This window comes from Cannabis sativa, unplaced genomic scaffold (assembly GCF_029168945.1).
Source record: "Cannabis sativa cultivar Pink pepper isolate KNU-18-1 unplaced genomic scaffold, ASM2916894v1 Contig7, whole genome shotgun sequence".
In the NCBI taxonomy this organism is placed as follows: domain Eukaryota; kingdom Viridiplantae; phylum Streptophyta; class Magnoliopsida; order Rosales; family Cannabaceae; genus Cannabis; species Cannabis sativa.
The window spans coordinates 3,260,917-3,271,196 of record NW_026870043.1 but is presented as its reverse complement, the minus strand read 5'-3'; the positions used below and the strand labels follow the sequence as shown (position 1 = coordinate 3,271,196).

At 30.6% G+C, this 10,280-nt stretch overlaps 1 non-coding gene across 1 annotated transcript; it reads right to left on the bottom strand.

Annotated features, from left to right (window-relative positions):
- Positions 1-9,077: 9,077 nt before the first annotated feature.
- On the bottom strand, positions 9,078-9,184 carry LOC115702059 (small nucleolar RNA R71). The gene has a single exon (XR_004008788.2). It is a non-coding gene; the product is annotated as a small nucleolar RNA R71 (small nucleolar RNA).
- Between the last annotated feature and the right edge of the window lie 1,096 nt (positions 9,185-10,280).

Here is a 10,280-nt window from a genome sequence, read left to right as displayed (position 1 = left end):
TTTTTACACTTCTCCAAAATCACTACTCCACCCCCCAGAATAATCACCATCTTATCAGCAGACTTTCTAGCAAAAAGGCAAGTCTCGAAATCTGATGTGGTGTAGTCTAAGAGTTTTAAACACACCCTTATCGAGTAACATGTAGTTCCTCTTCTTAATCTTAAGATTTACTTGATTGTCTTCCAATGTTCCTTTCCTGGATTAATCTGATACTTACTCATTACTCCCACTCAACAGCAGGTGTCTAGTCTAAGGCATACTAAAGCATATCTGAGACCTCTCACTGTTGATTGAAGGAATTCTTTCATGGCTTTATCTTTTCTGGAATAGTTGAGACTTTTCCTTAGATAAATAAAATCTATGCCTAGAAGTCGAGAAGCTTCTATAGATTGCCATTATAAAAGAAAATGCTTCAGCATCTTACTAAAGTAAGTTGCTTGCACTAGAGTAAGTAATTAACTAGGGTCACGTTCGGTAACCATTTTAAAAGTAGTTTTTTATTTTTTTAATCAAAAATTTGAAAATACAAATAGAAATGGTGTTCGGTAAAATCAATTTCACTTTTTGTTTTTAAAATTTAAAATCAAAAGGAGTAATTTTTTAAAAATAAATTTTTGATGATTTTAAAAATTTTTAAAAACACTTTTTTTTTACTCTTGCTTCGCTCTCTCTCGTTAATCTTCGTTCTTCCTCAATGAGTCTTCCATGGCTTCAGCTATTCTAGGTAATCTCTCTCTCTCTCTCTCTCTCTCTCTCTCTCTCTCTCTCTCTCTCTCTCTCTCTCTCTCTCTCTCTCTCTCTCTCTCTCTCTCTCTCTCTCTCTCTCTCTCTCTCTCTCTCTCTCTCTATGTATATCGCTCTCTTTGTTTCTCTCTCTCTCTCTCTCTATATATATATCGCCTCTCTTTCTCCTTATTTCTCAGATTTTTTCTTATTCCTTCATTCTCAGATTTGAAAATGAAAAAACGAGAATAGCATGACATGAGAATGGTTTCTTAGTGTGAAAGATATCTTTGCTATTACAGGTATAATTTTTTCTTGTATTTTATTTTGATTTTAGAATTTTTGTTTGAGAAAATTTGTTCTTAGCCTTTATTAGGTTTTCGGATTAATTTTTCAAATTGGTTTTGGGTTTAATATCTGAAATGAATTTTGTTGCTTAATTTCAAAAACAAATTAGTGGGTTTTGAGTATGCTAGTGATTTTTGTCATTGGTTGATTCAATTGGTTTTGTGGCAGATGATTATTTTTTAGCTAAGATTTATCTATATGCATTGTTTTCTATGTGAACCTATCATAACTAAGCATGGTTCACGACATGGTCTGGCATAGCTGTATATACTTGTGGAGACGCCTACTTTGCTTGCTATTTTGTGGAGACACTTTCTATGCTTCTGTTGTTATAATCTAATCTATTAATTCTGACAAATTTGATAGCATATATTATTTAGAGGCCACTGTATACATTATTCTAGTTAGCAATACATTTTACCTAAATTCATCATTACAATGACCGCTGTTTTCCCACTAGATTCCAATTCTGCATTGTTATAAAATGAGCTGGTTTGTTAATTTGTTTGTAAAAGTTTTGTTGTGTGATTTGACTGGTTGAGCTCTATCAACTGAAAATGTGGTGAGAACTGAGGCATATACAATACAAGATTGATTGGTATATCCCATCGTAATAAGTCCTTGTGTTGTTGTGTACTCTTTCTTGCTTAAGAAGTGTATAATTAAACTGTATTTTATGGTAAAATAAACTTCCAGTTCTGATGAGATTTATTGTGTGAGAAATTTAGCTCACAGTGGAGACTTTTTTTAAGTGAATGACTTGATTTGAGCATTGTTCTTCTTAACTGTCTTGGTGAGACTTATAGAAGGTGCCAACTTTGATTTAAAGAACAATTATAAGCTGTGTTGTGTGGTTTGACTGGTTCAGTCAGCTCAATGAATTGGAAATGTGGTGAGAGAACTGCAATCATATAATACAAAATTTCTTTAGTGACCAACCATGAGAATCAAAATTTGATTAGTAAGTTAATGTTGGTTTCAAGATGTTCTGTTTTGTTCTTTTTCTTCTAGAAATTCAGGTTGGTTGGTGGTACTAAGCTTACAATTTAAAAGAGAACCTTATTGGACCAACCTGAATACAGTCTTTCTGATTAGAAAATAATATTTTTATGTTTGATTTTGCTTGTGAAAATAATTGAATAGTATTTTGATACTGTATATTGTTTGTCAATTTTGATGCAAATTATTTACAAATTTATGACGCTTGCTAGCATTACTGTAAAGAATGTATGTTATTTAGTTCACTTTAGCATGTAACATAGATTTTGATTAAGTGTGGTGAATGTAAACTTCATGAGAATTAACCACTTATAATTGCTCTTAAAATATTCTAAATAGTATTTGACTCAGAATGGAGCTAAAGTCATTCTCTCCAGCCATTTGGTAGTCAATTTTTGACTAAATATTATTTATTTGATTCGGAATACACAAACATGCCTGGTTTTCTTTCCCCATATTAAGGGAAAATATACCATTTGAATCAATATGCAGATCGTAGTCCTTCAAGAAAAAGGGAGTTGTTCAATTATCGACATTAGTCTTTGAGAAATGTCATCGAGCGGTGCTTTAGCGTATTGAAGGCTCATTTTCTCATTTTAAAGTAAATGCCTTCGTATGATCTAAAAATACAGAAGTACATTGTGATTCCTGTTGTGGGATTTACAATTTTATAAGGACGAATGCAAGAAGACATATTTTGATGAAGATGAAGACATTTTTGAAGTACAAGGTACTACTATACAAAGGACCCATGAAACTTTGAATGATAGTGTTGAGTTTAGCATTTCAAGAGATCGAATTCATGAAATAGCTAATGTCTGTGGTAAAATTGCTGACCATATATAGAGAGCAAATCGACGATGAAGATAATGAGTGAAGTTTATCAACGATTAGAACTTTTTTAATATTTTTTTTTTCAAGATTGGACAATTTTTAGTTTATATTTTATTATGATTTTGTCAGTTTTGTGTTATAGATAATGAGTTTTGTGATTTCAAATTCTTAATTTTTTTAAGATGCTAATGAGTATTATTTATTTGACCTTTTTTATATAATTTTTATGTATTTAATTAAAAATAAAAATAAATGATATTCATAATTTTTTTTTATTTAAAAAAATAAAAAAAATAAATTTATATTTTTTTGTTTTTAAAATTGAAAAATAAAAAATAGTTACAAAACACATTTTTGTTTTTTATTTTTAAAATTATAAAACAAAAGTGGTTACAGAACATACTTTTGTTTTTTATTTTTAAAATTTAAAAACAAAAGTGATTATAGAACACATTTTTGTTTTTTAAAAACAAAATTTTAAAAACAAAAAATCTACTTTCATTTTTCTATTTTTAAAATTGAAAAATAAAAGTGTTACCAAACGCCACCTAGGTATACCATAAGCCATAGGTTTAGATAAACTCATACCTATAATACTAGGAACAAGAAGTTTTGTTAAGTCCATTGAATAGACCTACAAACGAAAATTTCTTTTCTTGTCCTTGTAATAAAAAACTTTAGGTTACTCCATGTGAATGGATTAAACCATAGTTCCCTTGGCTTTTCTTCTTAGTTTCTTATTTTGACAATCCATTACTTGTTTAAACTCACAATGGATTTTAATCACTAGTGTCTTCCAAGTCATAACAGGGTGAGTTCCTTGAAACTCTCCCACTACGACAAGGGACCGTGAATTGTGTCTAAGAAAACTAAATGGTATTGACCTCTTTGGTTGTGTCAAGACAACAGAGACAGTGGGATCATCATATGTAGAATAAGATGATAGAACACTTTTGGAATCAAGAAAAATATCTCCTATATTTGCTACTTTATTTTCAGACTTAGTCATTTTCTTAGAAAAGTAGTATTTGTTTAAACAAACACCTTCTTATCTAATGACTATGGGATGGTCCACCCCTAATCACTTAGAATAGCTAACAAACATGCAAACCATGGTTAACAGTTCTAGCTTTTCTTAAGATTTCGATTAGGTCATCTATGAATCTAGTAATGGTTTACACTAAGTACACAACCATTCCATCATTCTGAAATTTTCCTTTCACTAGTAACTAATCATCAATATGCAAATCGAATTTCTGGGGAGGTAAGTTTGGATATAATTCAAAAATCAACTTAATGATCTTTGAACTGCATATCTACTAACTATTTCTCCACCCGTATCAGTTCGCAAGATCTTTAACCACTTACCTTAATGGTTTTTTACCATTGCTAGAAATTTATGAAATTTTTCAAACATTTCAAATTTCTTTTGCATAAGGTAAAATCTAGAGTGATCGTTTTTAAGAATATAACGAAAAACTCATATCCACCCCTGAATGTACATCCATCTGCGAATGAGATGATTATACTTTGAGTGGATATAGGCATATTGACTCTTTGCAGAGAATGATCTTGTCAAAACCACTATGAACAAGACACAAATGCCATAGATTTATAAAATATGGTTTTGTCTTTTGATTACTTAGGTTTAGTTACATCAAAAAGTTCTTAGAATAGTGCAAGTGGATCCTGGTCACAGAATACTAAACTCATATTCCATACTAACATACAGTTTGAATCCATTGATAGAAAATAGTTATTAAACACTTGTGAAAGTGTAACTATATAATGAGTAATTCTTTCTTGGACCACCACTAATAATTTAACTCTAAGTCTGATTTGCCCATACAAGTAGGAGATTTTTAAGATTGAGGATTTATATTATTTTGGGATAGAATTTCGAGAATATAATCATATGCGTCATTTAATTTTTAAGAGAAAATATAGAATGACATTATATGATTTATAAACCATTCATCCAATGATATGTTATTGAGCTAATTCGAAACGAATAAGCTAAGAGGAATTAGGATAATTTCGTATTTAAATAAGAATGCAACAATGCACCGATTAGCAACAGTCAAAGTAATCTTATTTATACAATCTTCTTGTTTCATATTGTAAATACTAGTCTAAGGTGTCATCAATTGATGAACAGCTAGATGTTGCATTTACAATATTTATCTTTCGAGATCTAACACTATTATGTTTGTCTAATGTTGACAATCCATTAGGGATTTATCCCATTAGAACAACAAACCAAGTTAGACCAACAATGAAGATTCGAAATTAAACTACAATTTAATAGCAAAAAATAACATGGTTCAATATAAATTTATACACAATTCAGAAATTATTAAACACATAGCAAGTAGGAATGACAAGTGAAAATACTAAAACATACAATCCTAAATAATTTCCAAGGTCTCCAACAAACTGATCTCAGTGTCCCGTTTAGGCGAGAGTCAAAGCTATCTTCCATCGAATAGAGTTGTCAGTTCATCTAAAATGATAAACATTCTAGCAACCTTTTATTCAGTCAAGATCAGAATCCAGCGTTGTCCCGTTTAGGCGAGAGTCAAGGCTATTCTATCTTATGAGCTTCCACCATTGTTTCGTACTTATGTAAGTCTTATACAGTCCCCACCATTAGGGTGACGAATACTAATATAAAAAACTTACAAAAATACTTATCTTTCGAGATTAAACGGCGCTAACTTACTAATGAACGTTCCTCCATTACGGAGGATTACTCACTAAAACAATAGCTATGTAAAACCAACAATGGAGATCCAATATCCTAATAATAATAAAGCTCATTACTTAAAGTTTATTTTCTTCTATTATTTATTTTAATCAATTTATTTTAAATATATATTTATCTAATTAAAATTTCCTATTTAGAATGAAAAATTCTAAATATAAATTTTAATTTAATATTTATAAATTATACTTAGATGGATATGAAAATAACATGAATTGTTTCCATCTTAGTAATAATTTCCAATAAATATTTAGAAAAATATTCAATTTAAGTTGTTTCAAAATTAATTTAAATTAATTTACAACTCAAATTTAATTTTCTATAAATATATATTGCATTTCGAAAAATTGAAGTATATATAAGAATACAATTTTCGAAAATGCTTGTTAAAATAAAATAAAAATAAATCTTGGAAAAAAATTATTCTAATTTTATGTTGGCCCAAAATTAATTAATAAAATTAATTTACAACAAAAAAAATATAATTTTCCTATTTAATTAAATATTAAAGAAAAATTTCAAATATTTAAGTATCATGATGAAAATTAACTTAAATATTAATTTTTAATTTAATTAAATACACTGGAAAAATACTTCAAGGAAAACAAATAATAACTATCTAGACTTTCATTGACTAATTAATTCATTTTCTAATTATAATATATTTTAGTTCATTTATTTTAATTAATCATTAAATGAAAAAATCATTGATTTAAGTTGGTCCAAAAATAAATAATTTTCAACTTTAATCTATTTTTCAAATAAAATTCGAAATTTCTGCATTAAAGAAATGAAATTTCAAAATTGTGGGAAAAAGATTAATAAAATAATATATAATATATTTTGAAAATTATTCAAATTTAAGCTGTTATGAAATTTTAGAGAAAATCTCCAACTTAAAATAATTTTCTATTTAATTAAATATCATGAAAATAATAATATTTAAGTATCATTATGAAAATCAACTTAGATATTTAAATTTTCAATTTAATTAAATGTATTAAATTCAAGAAATAAATAATTAAGTATAGAGGAGACTTAATTATTAATTCTAGTTTAATACTAGGAAAATATACTTTACTTAGATTGTACCAAAATTAATTATTAAATAATTAATTTCACAATCTATGATATTTTCTTAATTTAATATTAGAAAAAATAACTAGTACTAGAAATAACTATCTAGAATATATTTCAATAACTAAGTGTTTTTTTAAAATTTGAAAAAGTATCTAATTTAAGTTGTTATAGAAAAAAAATCTAAAATATCCAACTTAAGTATTTTTCAAATAAAATTTAATTAAATATCAAAATTAAGTTGTAACCACCTAATTTGAAAAAATATTCCATTTTAAGTTGATGTCACTACAAGAAAAATAGGCAATTTCGACACACCAATCTCGGCGGGCCCGCGTGTGTGTGCCGAGATTGGTCTCTATCTCGGCGGGCCCGCGTGTGTGTGCCGAGATTGGTCTCTATCTCGGCGGGCTCTTAAAGAACCGCCATAATTGATCACAAGAATATATTTTTTTTAAAAAAAATTATGAATTTTGGACCCTATCTCGACGGGCCCAACTTGGACGGCCGAGATTGGTACCAATCTTGGCGGTCCAAGTTGGGCCCGTCGAGATAGGCCCAAAGACTGACTAAAAAAAAAGAGAAACCCTAATTAACTCTAACTTTTCAGCCGCAGTTTTTCATTCACTCTCTTTCTCTCATTTTCTCTCTCGCACCAGCAGACATGGGTTTCATGTGCGGTGGCGGCACCATTAGTCCCCCTCTTTCTCTCTGTGTATCGTTTCCTTATTTTCTTCTTCTTCTTCTTTTGTATTTTTTTTTTCAGATCGACGACGTACGCCGTTATTGGGGAAGAAGATGGTCCTAGGATGACGCCGAGCTTTGGACGTCGGAGGTTAAGAAATATTGCCCTCATATAAATTATAGGTTAGTCCTCTTTTCTTTGTTTGAGAGGTATAAAAGTTCTTTTTCTCTTTAGTTTTCTTATTTTGTCTCTTTTTTTTAATTATTTTTTTTCTCTTCTAGGATGGTCACTTTCCATATCAAAGGCTAGAACTTTCAATATCATTGTAAGGTGTTTTTATTGATTTTATTTTTTAAATTGGGTTTTTTAGACTAATTTTTTTTTATTATTATTTATGATTAATAATAATTTATTGATGAATATGATATTTATCTTTGTTAGCATTGTATTTTTTTATTCTTCTATTGATCATTTGGATTATTTTTTCCTAATGTACATGATGTTTATTTGAGTTTGTTTATTTTGAAAGATTTTTGTTATTATTATGTATTGATACTTGTATAAAAAATTATTTTTGCTTTATATCAATTGTTATTGTGGTCTAAAATTTTGGTAAAAATATAGATGTATAATATTGGCAATAACAAGAGAATTTTGATTTCTGTAATTTTTTTTAATAAGAAATTGATCTATTACGGGGGGGCCTAGCCCGCCGAGATTGCTCACCTATCTCGGCGGGCCTAGCCCGTCGAGAATGCCCTTTCTCAATGTCGGCATTCAAATTCACGGCGGTTTGTGCCCGTCGAGATAGAACAATAACGGGGGGCTAGGCCCGCCAAGATAGGCCTATTTTCTTGTAGTGTGTATATTTAAAAAAATATCAACTTAAAAAAAATATCTTAAGAATCTTCAATAACCAATTCCTAGAATTCCTCAACTTAATTTTGAAATTCAAAAGATATTCAAATTTAAGTTGATAGATAAAATTAGTTAGAAATAACTAATTTACAACTTAAATAAGAATATTTAATGAAATAATTAAAATAAGTTTCATAAAGAATCTAGTTAGTTATAATTCTATATTTAATTAAATACAAGAAAAATACAATAGTTTATCTAGAAATTAATTCATTAAACTAAGTGTGTTTTTCTTAAATTAATTTTAAAAAAAATTGAAATTAATTATGTTGCTAATCAATTTTAAAATCGTATTCTTCCACTCGTTCTCATTCACCACCATCACCCATACTTCCTGCACTGCCAATGATGGCTCAACAATAGGAAATCCAACCAAGAACGCTACAGGATTATCTACATCCTACGCGTACGGCCACACCTTCATGCATAATGTATCCCGTGAATATGCCCAACTTCGATTTCAAACCAGGCATGATTCAACTTTTACCAACCTTTCATGGTATGGAAAATGAGAGTCCATATGTGCATATTCAGGCCTTCGAAGAGGTGGTGGCCACATTCAACTACCAAGCTGACATCATTAACTTGGTGAGATTGAAGTTCTTTCCTTTCTCACTCAAGGACAAAGCCAAAAGCTGGTTGTATTCCTTAAGTCCAAGGTCTATTGGGACATGGGATGAAATGACAAAAGTATTTTTCTCTAAATTTTTTCCACCCCATAAGACTTGTAGCCTTAAGAGGCAAATCTCTACCTTCACCCAAAAGGACCACGAAACTTTTCATCAGGTCTGGGAGAGGTTTAAAGATTTGATGGGCCAGTGCCCACATCATGGATACGAAAGTTGGCGTCTTGTCAGCTATTTCTACGACGGTATCACAGCTAACAAAAGACAATTCGTACAAATGATGTGAAATGGAGCCTTCCTTCAGAAAGATCCCGAAGAAGCTTTCGAATATCTTGAAGAAATTTCTAAAAAATCATACACATGGAGTGCGCCAAGTCCTACAGACAAGCCACGAACAGCCGGAGTCTACCAATTGAAGGAGGAGGACAGTTTGAAAGCTCAACTTGAAGCTCTGAAAAAACAATTTGAGGCTTTCAAAACTCAAGAAGGTAAAGCACTCCAAATGGTTACAAAAGTGGAAAAGCAAGAACCATGCTTTATTTGTGGAGGGACAGATCATCAACCACAAGAGTTCCCTAATCTTACTATGTTGAGGGGAGGAGATGAGGAACAATGTAATGCCTTAGGGGATTACAAGAAGCCTTATAATGCCTACTCCAACACATACAATCCTGGTTGGCGTAACCATCCAAATTTCAGTTGGAAGGATACAAGTCAAAATCAAGCATCTGGGAGCCAATGGAAACCTGATCAACAAAATAATTCTCTTGAGAATTCCATGAAAATTCTCACAGACTCTCAACTAGAGTTCAGGACTTATTTTGCTCAGGTGATAAAGGAATTGAAGGACATAAAGATTCAATTAAAAAAGTTAAATGATTCTTCAGCCATTTTAGAGCGTGGTAAGCTTCCCGCTCAGCCTCTAATCACTCCCAAAGGGAAACATATGGCACAAACCTCCACTTCTTCAGAGTCTAATCTAAAAGGGGTTAATGCCATTACTACTCGAAGTGGTCAAAGTACAGTATCACCATTACCTAAGACCACTAGTGTACCAATGCCTACTCCAAATGCTAATATGCCACAGAACCCTCCAGTGAAGGTGCCCTTCCCTCAGGCTTTGAAATCTACTAGGAAGGTACTGAAAAATCATGGTGAAATCCTAGAAAATTTAAAACAAGTGAAGATCAACCTGCCTCTCTTGCATGTGATCAAACAAGTACCAGCATATGCCAAGGTCATCAAGGATTTATGCACCATGAAAAGAAAACACCATGTCAAGAAAACTGCATTCTTGACAGAACAA